This window comes from Bos grunniens, chromosome 8 (genome assembly GCF_055505025.1).
Source record: "Bos grunniens cultivar Pamir isolate PY7600 chromosome 8, Bosgru_T2T1.0, whole genome shotgun sequence".
Lineage (NCBI taxonomy): Eukaryota > Metazoa > Chordata > Mammalia > Artiodactyla > Bovidae > Bos > Bos grunniens.
The window spans coordinates 87,809,793-87,829,799 of NC_141172.1; the positions used below are offsets into that span (position 1 = coordinate 87,809,793).

The following is a 20,007-nucleotide window of genomic DNA, read 5'->3' on the forward strand; positions in this document are numbered from 1 at the left end:
CCTTGCTGGCATGAGAGACCTGGATGTAATGAATCAGTCACTTTTGTAGACAACAATCTTGGAGTCTATGCTTGTGATCAAAGCTCGCCTGTTGACCTCACCAGTACAACAAATTTCCTTAAGATCGGAAGCCTGGAGTTTATGGCAACCCCTGATCTCCTTTCCCCAGACTCACTTCCATAAACACCAAGGCCCCCAGGCCCCTGCCCTTACTGCCTATACAAACACTTGGCAGCTGGTTTTGTCTTTCCTGGGAGTCTTCACCCCTTGAGTGAAAAAGCTGGGAAACATTCCAAAGGGTTGGCCTGTGTCACTGGGGCACCATTTTTTCTTGGCTGGATTTGCATTTTCAGAGCCTTAGAGTTTTGGCCTGGCGACCCTCCAGGGTGGCGGTCACAATAATGTAGACCTGTCAGAGACATCTACACAGCCCAGCCACTCTCATCAGTGGTGACATGTGAGAGGAGAAGAGCACCCACACTTTGGCCTCATCTCTCAAGGAATGGCCCCAAAGGATACTCAGGAGCAACAGTCTAATGGTGCAGGAGTCAGAGACAAGTTCTGGGAAGCTGTCATTCTAGCTTATACCCCTGTTCACTCTGCAAACAGGAAATGCCAGTTAAGGACAAGGCAGGAAGACTGCATGGCCTGCAAGGGAAGACTGGCACCAAGCCCAGTCCCCTACACTGAGTGCCATGATGCTATGCTGCTTTGTGCTCAGCTTGGTCAAGTTGGAGGGTTATGTCTCAGATTACCCTTCCCTGCATGGTTTGGAGGAGAAGGCAATGGCAACCCACTCCAGTACTCTTGCCTGGAAAATCCCATGGATGGAGGAACCTGGTAGGCTGCAGTCCATGGGGTCGCTAGGAGTCGGGCACGACTGAGCGACTTTACTTTCACTTTTCACTTTCATGCATTGGAGAAGGAAATGGAAACCCACTCCAATATTCTTGCCTGGAGAATCCCAGGGACAGAGGAGCCTAGTGGACTGCCGTCTATGGGGTCACACAGAGTTGGACACGACTGAAGTGACTTAGCAGCAGCATGGTTTGGAGTGAGCTGGCCACAAGTGTTCCTTGGTCTGATATCTGGGAAGCCAAGGGCAGCATACAACTCTGGTAGACAGATGGAGAAAATTCTTACCTTCCTTGGGTCTGTATCTGGCAGCCCCAGTGGACTACCAGATATCCACTGCTCCAGCATGGTGGCTACACAGAGGCAGATGCTTCCATGACCTCCCCACCAGTGCACCTCTGTGGACACACCCAGAGTTCTCTGCAAGCTCAGATGTGGCCAGAAGTTTGAGAGGTCTAACTGGTGATCTCCTGAGCTTCTTCTCCACTGTGAGTCCAGGTCCTATGAGCAGCCTTTATGCATAGTTCTATGGTTCCTTTTTCCCCAGAGTGAGCTCCAGTCACCAGGAATACTTTCTGAGCATGGTCCACTTCTCTCCAATGAGAGCTCCAGCTCCTACATATATGATTTGCTTCAGGCTAAACTTCTTATAGTGCACCTTGATGAAACAGACCCTCACCGATGGTTGGAGATGAGCAAGTGGGAACTTTGGGGAATTGTCTGGGCTATCTTGAATCTGCCCTGCAGAGTGGGCATGCTCCACCACCTGCCAGTGCTCACTCTGGTCCACTTCTCCCAAAGCTCACTTTCCAAACCTCAGGCTTTTTGCAGGGGTGGCTCTCTGAACTTAGGCTTCTCTTGCCCAGGCACTTGTGGGGCCCACACTCTCACACTGACAAATCTCTGCTCAAACACAGCTGACTAGGGCTGGACCAAAAGTGTCCATGAAAGCTGAAGATCAGTGGAAGTCAGGGGTGGGCACAGAGCTGCCCACATCACTATCAGTCCAGAAGCCCTGAACGTTCTACCCTGCCCATAGGCTGTACCCATTCCTTCTGTCAGCTCCTTTCTGGAACCCCATGTCCTGTGTATTCCCTCTAACCTGCTAGAGTAGCCAACCCCCACAGACTCTACAGCCTTTAAGAATGTTTTGTGTTATTATTTTCACTAAATAGGCTTGAATTTGGAAAATCTGAATGTTCCAAAAGTCTGGGATTTATTTTATTTGATACAACATGGTCTGCACACAAGAACTCTACACACGAGTGCTCTGAAAGGCCATTCAAAGAAATTGTTCACTTTGCCTAAAGTTCCATCATTTAATGTTGTTCTTAGGCTCTGCCCCATCCTTAGCCTTCCCATCCCATACTGCAGAGTTACTCTGATAAGAGCAAAGTGCATTGGCCACTAGTTGTCTCGGAAAAGGAGGAAAGGTGGCCAGGATCTGGAATCCCCAAACCCTTAAGGAGCCAGAACACAGAAATCATAGGAAAGTGCACTCATTGCTGGTAGACGAGGTATCAGGATTCCTTACTGACCCCTCACCTGGTTGGCTGCAATGATGGCTCTGGACCTGCTCGATTCCTCCAGCCTGAGCATGAGCATCCAGTCTTGCTACTCCAACCAATGAAAGGTTGTTGCTGAACCACAAAATATGCTGGGATTCTTGGCCTTCGTAGGAGAAAAATTCAGTCCAGGGCCAGTGACTTGATCGTTCAGAGCTTTTGTGTAATAAAGTTTTATCAAAGTATAAAAGAGATAGAGAAAGTTTCTGATACAGACATCAGAAGTGGGCAGAAAGAGTACCCCCCTGCTAGTCTTTAGCTGGATGTTATATAGCTACTAGCAAGCTGTTCGGAGAAGGCAATGGCACCCCACTCCAGTACTTTTGCCTAGAAAATCCCATGGACAGAGCGGCCTGGTAGGCTGCAGTCCATGGGGTTGCTAAAGTCTGACACAACTGAGCGACTTCACTTTCACTTTTCACTTTCATGCATTGGAGAAGGAAATGGCAACCCACTCCAGTGTTCTTGCCTGGAGAATCCCAGGGATGGGAAGCCTGGTGGGCTGCCGTCTATGGGGTCACACAGAGTCGGACACGACTAAAGCGACACAGCAGCAGCAGCAGCAGCAGCATGCTGTTAATTATAGAAAGGAGATGTATCAAAACTCAGAGTGGCACCAGGCCCTCATCCACAACATGCGTTTTGAGATAACATTGGCACCAGATGAGTCATCCCAGGATAAAACAGTTTACATGAATCTTGAAGAAAGGCAGGTTTCTGAGTAAATATATAGTTTCATTAACATAGATTAGGAGAACAATGTATGAGTAAAATATACAGGTTTGTCAAGTCCTTTCTGAGTCTTAGGCAGAACCTACTTAAAGACAGACTCTAAGATAAATACATAGTTCATTAACATAGCTTAAGACAAACATTTCCATAAGAAAAACGCATTAGTTAGCTCAAGATTTAAGTAAAGTTCAGGTAGAACCAGGTGTCCTCAAGGCAACACAGAATTTTAAAAGAAACCTCTTTTTAAATTTGCATGTTCAGAAGTTCAGTTGTGTTCCACTGTTTGTGACCCCATGTACTGCAGCACGACAGGCTTCCCTGTGCATCATCAATTCCCGGAGCTTACTCAAACTCATGTCCATTGAGCTGGTGATGCCATCCAACCATCTCATCCTCTGTCATCCCCTTCTCCTCTAGCCTTCAATTGTTCCCAGCATCAGGGTGCTTTCAAATGAGTCAGTTCTTCGCATCAGGTGGCCAAAGTATTGGAGTTTCAGCTTCAACATCAGTCCTTCCAATAAATATTCAGGACTGATTTCCTTTAGGATGAACTAGTTGGATCTCCTTGCAGTCCAAGGGACTCTCAAAAGTCTCCTCCAACACCACAGTTCAAAAACCAATTCTTCGATGCTCAGCTTTCTTTATAGTCCAACTCTCACATCCATACATGACTACTGGAAAAAACATAGCCTTGACTAGACCGACCTTTGTTAACAATGTCTCTGCTTTTTAATATGCTGTCTAGGTTGGTCATAACTTTCCTTCCAAGGAGTAAATGTCTTTTAATTTCATGGCTGCGGTCACCATCTGCAGTGATTTAGGAGCCCCAAAAAATAAAGTCTCTGACTGTTTCCCCATCTATTTGTCATGAAGTGATGGGACCAGATGCCATCATCTTCGTTTTCTGAATGTTGAGTTTTAAGCCAACTTTTTCACTCTCCTCTTTCACTTGCATCAAAAGGCTCTTTAGTTCTTCTTTACTTTCTGCCATAAGGGTGGTGTTATCTGCATATCTAATGTTATTGATATTTCTCCCAGCCATCTTGATTCCAGCTTGTGCTTTATCCAGCATTTCTCATGATGTACTCTGCATATAAGTTAAATAAGCACAGTGACAATATACAGCCTTGACGTACTCCTTTTCCTATTTGGAACCAGTCTGTTGTTCCAAGTCCAGTTGCATTTCTCAGGAGGCAGGTCAGGTGGTCTGGTATTCCTTCTCTTGAAGAATTTTCCACAGTTTGTTGTGATCCACACAGTCAAAGACTTTGGCATAGTTAATAAAGCAGAAGTACATGTTTTTTTGGAACTCTCTTGCTTTTTGATGATCCAAAGGATGTTGTCAATTTGATCTCTGGTTCCTCTGCCTTTTCTAAATCCAGCTTGAACATCTGGAATTTCACAGTTCATGTACTATTGAAGCCTGGCTTGGAGAATTTAGAGCATTACTTTAATAGCGTGTGAGATGAGTGCAATTGTGTGGTAGTTTGAGCATTCTTTGGCATTGCCTTTCCTTGGGATTGTAATGAAAACTGACCTTTTCCAGTCCTGTGGCCACTGCTGAGTTTTCCAATTTTGCTGACATATTGAGTGCAGCACTTTCACAGCATCATCTTTTAGCATTTGAAATAGCTCAACTGGAATTTCTTCACCTCCACTAGCTTTGTTCATGCTTCCTAAGGCCCACTTGACTTCACATTCCAGGATGTCTGGCTCTAGGTGACTGCTCACACCATCATGGTTATTTGGGTCATTAAGATCTTTTTTTTTGTGTGTGTATAGTTCTTCTCTGTATTCTTGCCACCTCTTCTTGATATATTCTGCTTCTGTTAGGTCCATACCATTTCTGTCCTTTATTGGGCTCATCTTTGCATGAAATGTTCCCCTGGTATCTCTAACTTTCTTGAAGAGATCTCTAGTCTTTCCCATTCTGTTGTTCTCCTCTATTTCTTTGCATTAATTGCTAAGGAAGGCTTTATTATCTCTCCTTGCTATTCTTGGAACTCTGCATTCAGATGCTTATATCTTTCCTTTTCTCCTTTGCTTTTCGCTTCTTTTCTTTTCACAGCTATTTGTAAGGCCTCCCCAGACAGCCATTGTGCTTTTTTGCATTTCTTTTCCATGGGGATGGTCTTGATCCCTGCCTCCTGTACAATGTCACAAACCTCATCCATAGTTCATCAGGCACTCTGTCTATCACATCTAATCCCTTGAATCTATTTCTCACTTCTACTGTATAATCGTAAGGGATTTGACTTAGGTCATACCTGAATGGTCTAATGATTTTCCCTACTTTCTTCAATTTAAGTCTGAATTTGGCAATAAGGAGTTCATAATCTGAGCCACAGTCAGCTTCCCGTCTTGTTTTTGCTGACTGTATAGAGCTTCTCCATCTTTAGCTGCAAAGAATATAATCAATCTGATTTCAGTATTGACCATCTGGTGATGTCCATGTGTAGAGTCTTCTCTTGCGTTGTTGGAAGAGGGATTTTGCTATGACTCAGCTTTCTTTATAGTCCAACTCTCACATTCATACATGACTACTGGAAGGAGGACACAAACAGAACCTTGTGCACACCAGGACCCAGGAGAAAGAAGCAGGGACCCCACAAGAGACAAGGACCTCACAAGTGCCCAGAAGAGGTGTGGGTTGGTGGTGGCCTGCTGCAGGGTTGGGGGCACTGAGTGTAGCAGTGCTTGCATGGGACCTTTTGAAGGAGGTTGCCATTATCTTTATTACCTCCACCATAGTTTGAGTGAGTGAGAGAGTGAGTGAGTGAAGTCACTCAGTCGTGTCCGACTCTTTGCGACCCCATGGACTGTAGCCTACCAGGCTCCTCTGTCCATGGGATTTTCCAGGCAATAGTCCTGGAGTGGATTGCCATTTCCTTCTCCAGGGGATCTTCCCAACCCAGGGATCAAACCTGGGTCTCCCACATTGTAGACAGACGCTTTACCATATGAGCCACCAGGGAAGTCAAAGGAAAGGGGAGACAAAAAGCCTACAGCACCCAGTATTCCCAGGCAGTCTCCCATCCAAGTCCTAAGCAGGCCCGACCTTGCTTAGCTTCCCAGATCAGAGGAGATGGGGCACATTCAGGGTGCTATAGCTGTAAATAACAAGGAGGGGAACACAGCCCTACCCATCAATAGAAAATTGGATTAAAGATTTACTGAGCATGGCCCTGCCCATCAGAACAAGACCCAGTTTTCCCTTCAGTCAGTCTCTCCTATCAGGAAGCTTCCATAAGCCTCTTATCCTTCTCCATCAGAGGGCAGACAGACTGAAAACCACAATCACAGAAAACTAACTAATCTGATCATGGACTTTGAAACTTTCACATGGACCATGAAAATGAAAGTGAAAGTGAAGTTGCTTAGTCGTGTCCGACTCTTTGCGACCCCATGGACACCAGGCTCCTCCGTCCATGGGATTTTCTAGGCAAGAGTACTAGAGTGGGTTGCCTTTTCCTTCTCCAGGGAACTTCCTGACCCAGGGATCAAACCCAGGTCTCCCACATTGTAGACAGACGCTTTACCATCTGAGCAATCTGATCACATGGACCATAGCCTTGTCTAACTCAATGAAACTATGAGCCATGTGGTATAGGGCTGCCCAAGAAGGACAGGTCATGGTGGAGAGTTCTGACAAAACGTGGTCCACTGGAAAAGGGAATGGCAAATCACTTCAGTATTCTTGCCTTGGGAACCCCATGAACAACAGTTGTTGAATTTGTATGGAGAAGGTAAAAAAATATAACACTAGTAGTTTATTTCCTCCTGGCACTTAAGAGAGAGATTAAAAAATGTCTGACACTTACAGCCTATTTCCTCCATTTGGAGACCCCTGGCCTTCCTGCGTGTTACCCTCTCACCAACCAGCATCAGCATTCATCTTCCATTTACTCTTTCTCCCCAGAGTGGCTCTCATGTGTGTTATGGATCTCCCCTCTTTCCAAGGCAAGTTTGGGATGGGGCAGTTCATGGGCTGGGGGCTACAGACTCGATGTTGCCATAAAGATCCCTCTCCCCTGCACTGGCATTGGCTCTGCTCCTATGGGAGGAGAGTTAGAGGACATCATGATGAGAATAACAAGAAGGAGGATGTGGAAAAAGCTGTTCCAAGAAGCCCAATGTGAGCAAAATATGGGGTATAGACTCCAAGATGCACAAACATGAAGGTTGGGACTGGTGGGGGGGGCGGTGGCTGATGAAATTAGGAGTCTCTCCGTAGATATCGAAAATAATGGCCAAACAGTTCATGACCTGGGTTTTCTAACAGCCTGCAATCTCTTACCAATTAAGTTCCTCAGTGGAGAATGGCAGCTCTATCAGAACTAACAGAAAGCTGCTGTTTTCTTTCTCACTGTCTGACAAGGGCTCCCAGGCCTTCTGAGCCGCCCGCCCCTGCAGGGAACGGCAAAGTTGTGACTCACATCAGGAATGATCAGGGCAAGGTGCTAGAACTGTAAGCATCCTGTCACAAAAGCATTTTCAAGGAGAGGGTGACAGATGGAGTGGAATGGCCCCAAGCAACAAGAAGGGCTTCCTCCCAGTTCTGGCAGCATAAATATACAGCTCTATCGGCCTGTCTCACTAAGAAAAAGACAACACAGAATCCTGCCAGAAACCTTTTACTGTGTCTAAGCCTCTGGGAGCTGTGTGTACACATTTTTCTATTTGCCTTTCTGCTGTAAAATCATGCCTCTATTTTTAGCAAAGTACGTCCACAGAGTGAAATCAAAGTGTTCTAAGTAGCTTTTATTAAAAAAATAAAAAGGTTGGGCCTAGTGCTCAAAACACTACTACTGCTTAGAGGAAGGTATTTTCAACTCCCAAAGATTTTTTTCTGATATTTATTTCCGTGTTTTTATGTGACATACAATCCTGCTATTTCTTGATTAATCAATACTCTAGAGTATCGTGTTAACTAAGGAAGGTGAGAACTCATTCTCTCCATCACCCCCATGTGCCACCTCCCCGGGTCCTCCCCTCCCAACAGAGTTTACATTATCTACATGGGGCACAAATGTTCCCCATGCCTGGAGTGAGAGTGCCTCACTTCTCACACAATCTTTATGGGGTTTTTCCCAGAAACTAAAAATTGTCTTCTGTTTTCACTTGCTTAGTTTTCCAAGTACTTCTTAGCAAAAGTTTTTAAGAATTTGAACACATGTGTTAAATACTTGAAAACTTTTCCCAGTATTCAGAGTTTTTTCTCCTAGAGACTTTTGAGACTTCCCCACTTCTCTCCTGTTTTGGGTCCTCTGTTTCAAGAATTCCATTTCATCTGGTTTTCTTCCTTATTTTACTGAAGTGCATTATCCAGTAATTTTCAAAGACAGAGTTCAGGGGAAAGATAGATAGATAGATAATAGATTATAGATACAGAGATATATGATAGATGAACAAACTATATAGATAGATGAATATATAGATAATAGAGCTTCCCTGGTAATTCAGATCATAAAGAATCTGCCTACAATACAGGGGACCCAGGTGCGACCTCTGGGCCAGGAACAGACTATATAGAGAGGTAAGTAGATAGGTAATTACTGGCTTTCTGGATGATGGATGGATGGATGGATAGGTTGACAATTGATTGATCAGTAGATGAGAGGTGGATGTACAGATAGATAGGTCTTGCTTTCATGTCTAAAATAGCTATATTCTACCTTCCCTCTTGACCAATAGTTAGTAATGATTTTTTCATAGCATGCTGTTTTTTTAATCTATGGATGCAATTCAATCTTTAATTTATAAGAATATTAACTCTTATTCTTCAGTCCTCTTTTAGCTCCCTGGTAATTTTTTCTTCTGCATATTTGCTTTCTGGTTTTTCTCTCTGAGTCTCAGGCTTTGATGTGGACAATCTCTCTCCAATATCTGTGACTCTTGGCTGTCTGTTCATATCTCAAAGGAAAGCATTGAAGGGCTGGATGTGATTTGGGAAGATGGGAGCTGGACAGGGGGCTTGCACACTGATGCCGTGAGATGATCCAGATGCATCCGCGAGACAGTCATGTGCCAATACCTGGTGGGATTTTGTCTGAGAATGTCTCACCTTCTCCCCGGGTGAGCACACGTGGGCCTGGCTGCTCTCTCTGTGAAAGCAAAACCAGGAAAGGAAGCTGAGGATGCAGAGTCCTGTAGGCTGATATTCACTAGATATCAGCCTCATAGCACTCTCCAGCCCTCTGCCAGGGCTGGTGTCCCTGACATGGGGACTCTCCGTACTTTCAGCTGGAGAACTCTTCACCACATTATAAGCTGAATTGTGTGTCCCTCGAATTCATACATTGAAGTCCTAAACCCCAGCACCTCAGGATGTGACGCTATTTGGAGATAGTCTCCTTGCGAATGCAATTAGTTAAAATGGGGAATTAAGATGGGCCCCAATTCTGTATGACTAATGTTCTTATAAAAACTTGGGCACAGACATTCTCATGAGGAATATACCCTGTGAAGTTTGGAGTTATGCTGCCACAAGCCAAGGAACTACCAGCAGTTGGAGAGAGGCCTGGGACAGATTCTTCCTGTGCTTTGGGAGGGATCCTGGCCCTGCCAACACACGGTGTCATCATTTGGCCTCCTGAGTTGTGAAAAAGCACATTTCTGTTGTTCTCAGCTACCTGCTCTGTGGCCCTCTGTTATATAGCAGCCCCAGGAAACTAATACCTCCTCATTTGGGTGATGGTGGGCAGAGTAACCCCTTGCTGTACAGACTGGGAGAGGAACATGAGATGCTAGAGGCTCTCTCTGTAGATGCTCACCCCACCCCTGCTGGGGGCCGTTCCAACTCCCTCCGCCCCCACCCCCCAGCCTCTCCAGCCCCCAGCCCCTCCAGTTCTCCCAGTCCTTCCAGGCCCTCCAGTTCCCCCAGTCCCTCCGGCCCCTCCAACTCCAGCCCCTCCAGCTCCCGCAGCCCCTCCAGTCATCCAACCCCTCCAGCCCTGTGCCCCATTGCCCTTCAGACTGCTTGGCTCTTCCCAGTAGGGTGGCCAGAAAGACAACCACTTTTTGTCAGTACCCACTCAGCTGAGTCACCACAACATATGTGAGGACACTTAATCCCTGGCTTCAACCTGCTCTCTTTTTCCCTATGAGGTGATAGGGTTTCCTTTCCTGTCATTTTAGTGGAGCGAGAGGAGAGAAGGGAGGCCTGAGTATGGTCAGCTTTCTATCCTGACCGCAAGCCCCTCTGGGTCTTTGTACAGCATAGCATTCCACAGCTATTCGTGAGTAGTTCTTCTAGTTCTCTATCTGGATGGGCCAGATGTCTTCCCTGAGACTGCCAAAAGTGTTATGAATAAAAATGTCACCTTCTTATAGAAGGAAAGGCAATCTCTTAACTAATAATAATAATAATACTGTGGACAACACTTTTTGGTTACTGTGGTGAATTTAACATAACCCCACAAATTCTGGGACAGTTGTACCTCCAGAACTTAGCACTTCTCTCCTCTGGACCCTGGGCTGGACTGAGTGACTCTCTTGTAAGAAAAATACGGAAAAGGAAAAACAGTCACTTAACCATTGAGAAACTTGGGAGATGCTGACTTAACCAACAGACCCAGGTGAGCATCACCAGAGAGGAAGCTATCTGAGGCCCTACATGCCCTGATGATGAGAACAGCACAGCAGCTCATGATATTCTGCACAGAAATCCCTAAATACAACCTAATCTCGGAAAAGCATCAAACTTGGTAAGTGGGGGAGGGAAATTCTACAAAATAACTGACCAGCACTCTTCAAAATTTATCAAAATTGTAAAAGATAAGGATTCACGGAGGGGTCATTGCACACTGGAGGGAACCAAAGAGACAGGACATCTTAAGGTACCCTGGGGCCCTGGATTGAGTCTCAGTGGAAAAGGGGTTCTGTGGTTTAATCAGCAGTATTTTACCAATAATCATTTCTCGGTTTGGACCAATGTTTCTAAGTTTCGACCAATGGACTCTGGTTTTGTAAGATGTTAACACAAAAGGAAACCAAGTGGACTGTATATGCAAATTTTATCCTTGCAGCTATTCTGGAAATCCAAAATTCTTTCAAAGCAAAAGTTTAGAAAAGAGAAATGAAAAGCAGAACATGACCCTGCCTGTATCTTTCACAGTTGCTTGTCCCTGGACAGACCCAGCGTAGCCCCCTTCCTTGCTCCCTCTTCCGGCCACCCCTCCATCCCCATGGTGGGCTCCTCTTCTCTGGGATCCAGCACCCCCGACTTTCCTGCTCCTTCCAGTGCTTCCAGGCACACCCTCCATACCTTGTCATCACCTCTACACCCAGGAAAGGGATGTTTGCATACACAACCCCTGGACTTCTCACACTATACTGACCAGCCCTCAGGCCTCCACATCCCGGACACACTGCATTGTTCTCACTGCAGTCCTTCCAGCTGCCCTCTGCCCTCTGCAGTGGGAACAGTCACAGGTTAGTGTTCCTCTTGTCACCATCTTTCCCCTACAGCTCCTGCTTCAGGGTCCCAGGTATTCACTCGTCCCTGTGTTCATGGTTGTGACCGTCCTCCTTGCTGACATGTTCTCAGCATCCCCTTTATCCAGACCCCAAGCGCCATGGAAACAGGGCTGTGCCCACTCTCCGCATCCTCATTCCACCCCTACTTCCTTGCAAGACTCAGAAGAGCTCCTGGTGCATTATGGAAGACAGAAACGTAGGGAATGAATGACTGGCCGGAAGAAGAGACTCACACATTCCCTCATTCTCGGTGTGCTCAGATGGGCCCTTCCTGAGGAGGAAACCTCGCAGGCTTTGCTTTGGGAATCCCCTTCATGGTAAGGCTCAGGGAAGATGCTAAGAAAACAGTGGTTGGACCTCAGATGTGGGAGTGTCGGGTATGTTGGAGGAGGGAAGTTGGGGGGGTGTGTTTGTGTGTGGTGTGTGTGGTGTGGATGGTATATGCTGTGTGTACATGTGCATATGGCATGGCAAGTGTACATTGGTATATGTGGGGTGTGGGGGTGGGGTGGTGTTTGTGTGTGATGTGTATGTGTGTGAGTGTGAGCATAGTATGGTGTGTGTGTATGCAGTATGGTATGTAAGATGTGTGTGATGTGTGTGTGTGTGTGGTGTGGTGTGTAGGGTGTGCTGTGTGTGCACATGTGGCACAGTGTTTGTACACGTGATTTAGTGTGATGTGTGTGTGGTGTGACATGTAGGGTGTCTGTGGTGTGTGTGTGTGTGTGTATGTGTACATGTGTGCACAGTGTTTGTACACGTGATCTGGTGTGATGTGCGTGTGGTGTGATATGTAGGGTGTGTGTGATGTGTGTGTGTGTATGTGTGTGGTGCGCTGTGTGTGCACATGTGGCACAGTGTTTGTACACGTGATTTAGTGTGATGTGTGTGTGGTGTGATATGTAGGGTGTCTGGGGTGTGTGTGTGTGTGTATGTGTACATGTGTGCACAGTGTTTGTACACGTGATTTTGTGTGATGTGTGTGTGGTGTGATACGTAGGGTGTCTGTGGTGTGATATGTAGGGTGTCTGTGGTGTGTGTGTGTGTGGTGTGTGTGTGTGCATGTGTGCACAGTGTTGGTACATGGGGTTTGGTGTGATGCATGTGTGATATGACATGTAGGGTGTCATGAGTGTGCGTGTGGCACAGTGTTTGTACGTGTGGTATGGTGTGTGGGATCTGGCAAGGTAAGGATGCAGAGCCAGGACAGTGTCCCCCAGTGTGGTTGCCTGCAGCCCCCTGGGACTCAGTCAAGGAAGAGTTAATCAGAAATTCAAGGACACTGCAGCCTCCCCACAGATCTGCAAGGAACAGGCCAGTCTGGCTTCAAGAGCAGACATGGGACGAGCTTAGGCCCAGCAAACATTTCTGTCCTCACTTCTAGCTGGACTTGGGATTACCCAGCCAGGGGTGAAGTGTGCAGGTTTCGGCTGGACCGAGGGGCCTGAGAGGATAAACAGCCCGGCCATCTGCTCAGTCTGCACCAGCACTCGAAGCCCATCCCGTCGGGAGGGGAAAGAGCCGAAGACACCCAGACACAAAGCTGCAGCCTGCTCATTAGTTGAGAACCGCCTTTGTGGAATGGTCTGGAAAGTGACTACTTGGATTAATCAAAAGATAATACAGCTACTGAATGTGTTGGCCATACATCATTTATTTATTTTACTAAAAGGTAAGAAAAAGAAAATGCCAATTATGTTGAACAATATCATGATGATAATTGGATCTTTTTATCATATGGAGGTATATTCATACCTGCAATGCCCAGAGTGTGTTATTATGGATGTCATGTCCAAAGATAAGCAACAATTCCCAGATGAATGGGAGGCAAAGAGTATAACTAAAGGGTCCTCGAAATGTCAATGCATTTGCAAGGCAGGTTTTAAAAAATGAAGTCTATTACTTGCAAATAAAATATTGCTTTGTTATTACTCCCATTAAGGCTCAGTTCTCAAGGAAAATATTTGTTTTCAGTTTAAAAAGTAAACTCCAAAAAAAGGAAGGGGAGTAGTGTTTCCATATGTGAAAGCTTTTGTATCTGGTCAGAAATAAATGTCCTTTGTTCTTCCCACTTTAACTGAAGCACCTTTTTTAAAAAAAAAAAAAAAAGAGCATGAAGGATGCCAAGATGCCACATCCCTGAAGGACCCCACTTTTTCACCAGGACACATGGTTACAATCCCGAACTCTGCCTGATTGGGGAGACTGAACTCACCTTACAGTGTCTGTTGCTAGCAGTGGGGTACCACTTGCTGTGGCATTACGATGGTGGTCTTTCTGTTGACATTCAGAAGGGAATGTAAACTCCACAGACAAGGTCTGAGAACAAGAGGACACACACCAGCACCTCCAGTTTGGCCTCTTAGAGAGGCTGTTGGTTGAGGAGGAAATCAAACCCATGTATCTTCACCCCTCATCCTTGAAAACGAAGCACCTTCTGCACCCCAGCCCTGCCTTCTAAACTTAGTGACCTCAAACACCCTCTGTACTTACTTGCTTCCAAAAGCAAAGATCAGCTACAAAGGCCATGTTGTCGTTTCACTGGCCTCATGCTTTGGAAGGACTGAAAGTGCTCCATCCCCAAGCGGTATAACATTTGTTCTTAAAAGTAAGACAGAACTCCATTGGGAAGACCTGTTTCTGGGACACCACCCAGAAGGGTCTGGGAGCATGTTCGCCACATCAGCAGAGGTGCGGCCATCAGCAGGGACAACTTTGGCGAATGTAGTCTGGGTACTTTCATACTTCTTGCGTCTCATCAGGTCACAGAAGTTGTTTCACGAATGAGTGTTGGGACAGTGGAAGTTCAAATAGGAGGCTCTGGGCCATCTGTGCCCCAGGGATACTTCCACCATTCCTGGAATTTGTCTGCTCAGGCTGCCCTAACAAACACTACAAATGCAGGGCTTGAGCAACAGAAGTGTACTTCTCATAGTTCCGGAGGCTGCAAGTCCAAAATCAAGATGTGCCCAGGGTCAGTTTCTGGTGAGGGCGGTTTTTCTGGCCTGCTAATGGCTGTCTTCCAGCTGTGCACTCATATGGTGGAGAGAGCTTTGCTGTCTTTTCCTCTTCTTTAAGGTACCAGCCCTAGTGAATCAGGGCTCCACCCTTATAACCTCATTTAACCTTTGTCATTGTTGTTCAGTCATTCAGTTGTGTCTGACTCTTTGCAACCCTATGGACTGCAGCACGCCAGGCTTCCCTGTCCTTCACTGTCTCATGGAGTTTGCTCAAACTCATGTCCATTGAGTCAGTGACACTATCCAACCATCTCATCCTCTGTAGCCCCCCTGCTCCTCCTGCCCTCAATCTTTCCCAGTATCAGGGTATTTTCCAGTGAGTTGACTCTTCACATCAGGTGGCCAAAGTATTGGAGTTTCAGCTTCAGCATCAGTCCTTCCAATGAATATTCAGGGTTGATTTCCAATTACATCCAAAAATCTTGCCTTCAGATATAGTCATATTGGGGATTACACTTCAACAGATGAATCAGAGAGTCACAGTCAGTCTCTAGCTGTGGTCCTATGATCTGCTCCATTCAACACTATTAACCACACCCCTTTTCTGTACTCACTCAACATGGGCTTCTCAAACTACATTCTCCCCAGGTCTCCTTCCTATCTCTCCAGTCCCTCCGAAGTTCCATCCTAGGCACTGATCACCCTTCTTGCCCTCTGCACCCCGCTGTCTCCATTGTCTCATTCTTCACTCTATCCCCAGATGAACTCATCCTTATGCACGGCTTTACTGATGACTAGTTTCCAGTTCCCAGAATGAATGATGAGCCTGGGAGTCAGATAAACATCAGCTTGAGTCCCAGATATGTATCTTCCTAACTGTGTAGTCTCAGGCACGTCTCACCCCTACATCCAGTGTCTGTAACCCATAGATGGGTAGAATTTACCCACCAGTCATCGGCCCATTTTCCGTCCTCACCATTTCACCTGCCACCTGCCCAAATCCCTGGGCTGCTGCTTTCTTTCTATTTGATATCCTGGATGCTTGGCTTTGCTGGCATTCCTTTGCTTTGCTTTTCTATTTTTTACTAAAAACATATGCATTCCTAAAAGTGTATATTGTTTACTTTTCACACTTTTGAACTTGAAAAAATCGTATTATGAAATATATGTTCTTCTATGATACTGCAAGGCTGGGCTGGATGGATAGTGTGTCCATTCAGGAAAGGGATTAGAGTGAAGGACGTGTGCTGAAGGGTGGGGAAAAGGCAAGGCTCATGTGATAGCCCAGGATGATGGGAAGTGAGGGGCCCACGTGCACTGGGCTGGATTTCAGACTAACTACAGAGGTGGTAAGACCCCAGGAGAATTGTGGTGCGATCCTGTTCATTTTGGAACTCTCCTCTGTACTCTGACTACTGCATGGCATGTAGGCTTGATGGGGGGTCGGAGGTGTGCAGAGGAAGTCTTCCCTTCCTCCTCTGAACCCCGTTGGGATAGCTGGACCCTGCTCCTAATACTTATTCCTTGCTGTTGATGGAGCTCTTCTGTGTGCTGGACACACACTCATATCAGTCAATCCCCTTTGGAAGTCTCCGCATTCAGTATAGAACTCTCCCTCTCTCCACTGTAACAATGAGTTGGGGAGGGTTGCTGAGTCTGACAGTTATTTCATCTGTATCCCAGATGTAGTGGGGGACTAGGAACTAGTTCTAAAGCTTGAATTCTGAACTTCTCCTGAATGATCCCCTCTGATTAAGGAAAGAGGAGTGGATATGTGAGATACGAGGGGCTGACACAGATGGGCTCTGCAGCTGATAGAGAAAAGAGAAGGAGGGGTCTCCCTGGCCTTGTGGGGCTGATGGTGATTTATCAGGGGAGTGAAGGGGTGGTTAGGGAATAAGATGATGAATGTGAGGGGCCTGAAGAGCTTCTCCATTAAAAATGTCTCAGACCTACTGTTTATGGCACCAGGAACTATACTCAATACTTTGTAATAATGTATAAGGAAAAGAATACATACTATATATATACATTCTTTTTCAGATACCTTGTATATCAGTTCAGTTCAATTCAGTTGCTCAGTTGTGTCCGACTCTTTGCAACCCCATGAATTGCAGCACGCCAGGCCCCCCTGTCCATCACCAACTCCCAGAGTCCACCCAAACTCACATCCATCGAGTCGGTGATGCCATCCAGCCATCTCATCCTCTGTCGTCCCCTTCTCCTCCTGCCCCCAATCCCTCCCAGCATCAGAGTCTTTTCCAATGAGTCAACTCTCCGCATGAGGTGGCCAAAGTACTGGAGTTTCAGCTTTAGTATCATTCCTTCCAAAGAACACCCAGGACTGATCTCCTTTAGGATGGACTGGTAGGATCTCCTTGCAGTCCAAGGGACTCTCAAGAGTCTTCTCCAACACCACAGTTCAAAAGCAGCAATTCTGCATGATGCTGGATGCTTGGGGCTGGTGCACTGGGACGGCCCAGAGGGATGGTATGGGGAGGGAGGAGGGAGGAGGGTTCGGGATGGGGAACACATGTATACCTGTGGCGGATTCATTTTGATATTTGGCAAAACTAATACAATTATGTAAAGTTTAAAAATAAAATAAAATTAGAGAAAAAAAAAAAGCATCAATTCTTCAGTGCTCAGCTTTCTTCACAGTCCAACTCTCAAATCCATCCATATATATATATATATATATATATATATATATATAAAAAACTGAATCACCATGCTGAATACATGAAACTAATACAACATTGTTAATCAACTATATTTCAACAAAAAAAGAAATTTAAATAAATAGTTGAAAAAATCAAAAGAATAGCAATATTTTATGAAAAATAAAAATTAGAATAAATTGATATATCTATGTATGACTGAATCACTATGCTATATGCCTGAAACTAACATGACATTGTAAATCAATTACACTTCAGTTTTTAAAAATTAAATTGAATTTTCAGTGGCAATTAAAAAATAATAATAATAAGTCTGGACATGAGAACTGTGTCCTCTGTGGCCTCTTTCTCCATCAACATTGTGTGATGCTCAGATGCACTCCACCCAGGCCGATGCTGGACTCTTGCAGGGAGATGCTGGACTCCTCACAGGTGTCCCCTTGCTGAACCTCACATTCTGTGAGAGGGGCCTTACCCACCCCTCTTCAGTCATTCATGCCATAGTACGTGTTGGCCACCCACCATGTGACAGGCACTGCTCTAGGATTAGGGCACAGAGCTAACAGGACCCAACCGTCAAGCTCTTATGTTGTGAGGGTTCTGCCAAGAGAATACCTGCTCCATTGCAGCATGGACTCGAAAGGCAATGTGTCACTGTAGATCATATGACAGCAAGTTAACAGGAGATTTCCATTCCAAAAAAATCTGAAATATTGACCCTCATATTTTTTTCTGAGCCTAAAATAGTGGAAAATAGTGCAGGCTTCCTACCTCAAAACACATGACCCTAAAAGGAAAGCACCCAATCTCTGTTCTGGCGAAGTCACCTTTGAAGATGGGAGTGGGGCCCAGGGTGGATCAGCCAATGGGAGATAGTTCTGGTGCCATGGCACAGAGGATGTGGCAGGGACCACTAGGAGCCACCCACATGGGGAAGGATGCAGAGGAGATCCAGACTTATATTCATGCTATCACCAGACTGCACCATCCTACTGCAGAAAAGGAAAAAGTTGAAAGACGAAATCTGCATATTGTGTGAGAATCTCGCCTGGATTAATAATTCTGGCATTTTGTTTTCCTTATTTAGAAAAAGAAAAGCATGCTAAAATGCCTTTCCAAAAAAGTCCATAAAATTTTCCAAACATTCTCAGTACAGGAACCTGTTCTGTGAACTCTTTTATTCGTGCAATGCCTGGAAGAGTTCAACAGTGGAAGGAGCAGGCACACCCAGTGACTTGGTCCTTTGGAAAGAAAATTCAAAGGAAGAATGAGGTCACACACTGATTTGGCCGTCATAGGTGCAGCTACAGAAAACAATCTTCTAGGTGTATGCCCCTGTCCTGAGCTCCATCATCCTCCTGTGGATCACGCAGATGTTACTGAGAAGCTGGACAGCTGAATGCCTAGAGCACAGCAGGAACTCAGAATCAGCTTGGGCATTACAAACTAAGATCAAAAAATACATGATGGGAGAGCAAGGAAACCCGGCAACCATGTAGGAAAAACTTGACAATTTTTTAAATTTAAAATTTTAATAATTAAAGATTCAGCATTTTCATAATTCTTTATACCAAAAAACACAATCAATAAAATTTTTTTTAACTGGCCTGAAAACTCTTGCACATTGAACAGAGGGTTGGTGATTCGATAATTCATTCCTACAATATTAATAAGAAAAAGTGGATGAAGAACAGTCAGCAGAGTCCCTGAGGCAGTACAAATGCTCCATTAACTACATTAGCCATCATGAATGCAAGGATGATCTTGCAACACCTAAATGGCCATTGATAGAAAGATGGTTGAAGGAATTAATGACAACTCATGGTGTGAGATTATTTAATCAGGAAAAAGGAGTAAATAAGGCTTTTTCTATACTGGTTAGAAATATTTTGCACCAACCTAAAAACTTTTGCAATATCTTCACCTGCTGCAGCACATTTGGGCTGACTAAAGATTCAGCTGGCTTAGGGAACCTCATCTGAGATTAGAAAATTAGCAGATTTTTGAAAAGCAGTCCTCCTACCAAGAGAGAATGCTTATAAAGAAAGGAATAAGGAAGGAACCTAAAGGCTTTTCCATCCAGTTCTTTGTATTCAGTAGACCAAGAAATAAGACTTGGAGAGATATAGTTATCTTAAAAGTCTCCTGCCACCAGACCTATGTCCTTCTGCTGTACATGGCCAGTCCACCCTCCCAGGCCCCTTTTGCAGTCTGAAATATGAATAGGGGTGTAATTGCTACTCTTAGGACTGGCCCAGTGAGAGCCTCTACACAAATTTCTCTTGTACATCATCTGACATGTCCTTGGAAGGCAAGTGTTCAAGATGGTAGAGCACAACTTCATGTGAGCAAGAAATAAACTTATGTGGGATCAAGGCTGATCCTGGAGAGTTCTTCAGGAGTTAGCCCATAGTGACTGCAGTAAATCCCTCCATGCTTCCCCCAGCCTACACCAGGTCCTTTCCTATATGGCAATCCCTTTGAGGAATTTGCTGCATGTTGTCAGTGCCCACTTTCTTCATTCAAATACATGCTTTATACATGAGCCATCAACACCAGTAAAAGGTGGGATGGCAAGTCAAGAAGAAGTCTTGACTGTGAGGACAGAAATGATTCTGACTATAAAGTCAAAGAATGTCAGCTGAGCCATTCTAGAGAGGTGGTATCAGTCTCCTTGGCAACCACATAACCACTGACATTGACAGGATGAAGGAATATGGTGGCCAGATAGGCCAA

General features: G+C 45.4%; 1 pseudogene; it reads right to left on the minus strand.

Annotated features, from left to right (window-relative positions):
- Positions 1 to 6,151: 6,151 nt before the first annotated feature.
- Positions 6,152 to 6,270, minus strand: LOC147367627 (5S ribosomal RNA; annotated as a pseudogene).
- Positions 6,271 to 20,007: the final 13,737 nt, after the last annotated feature.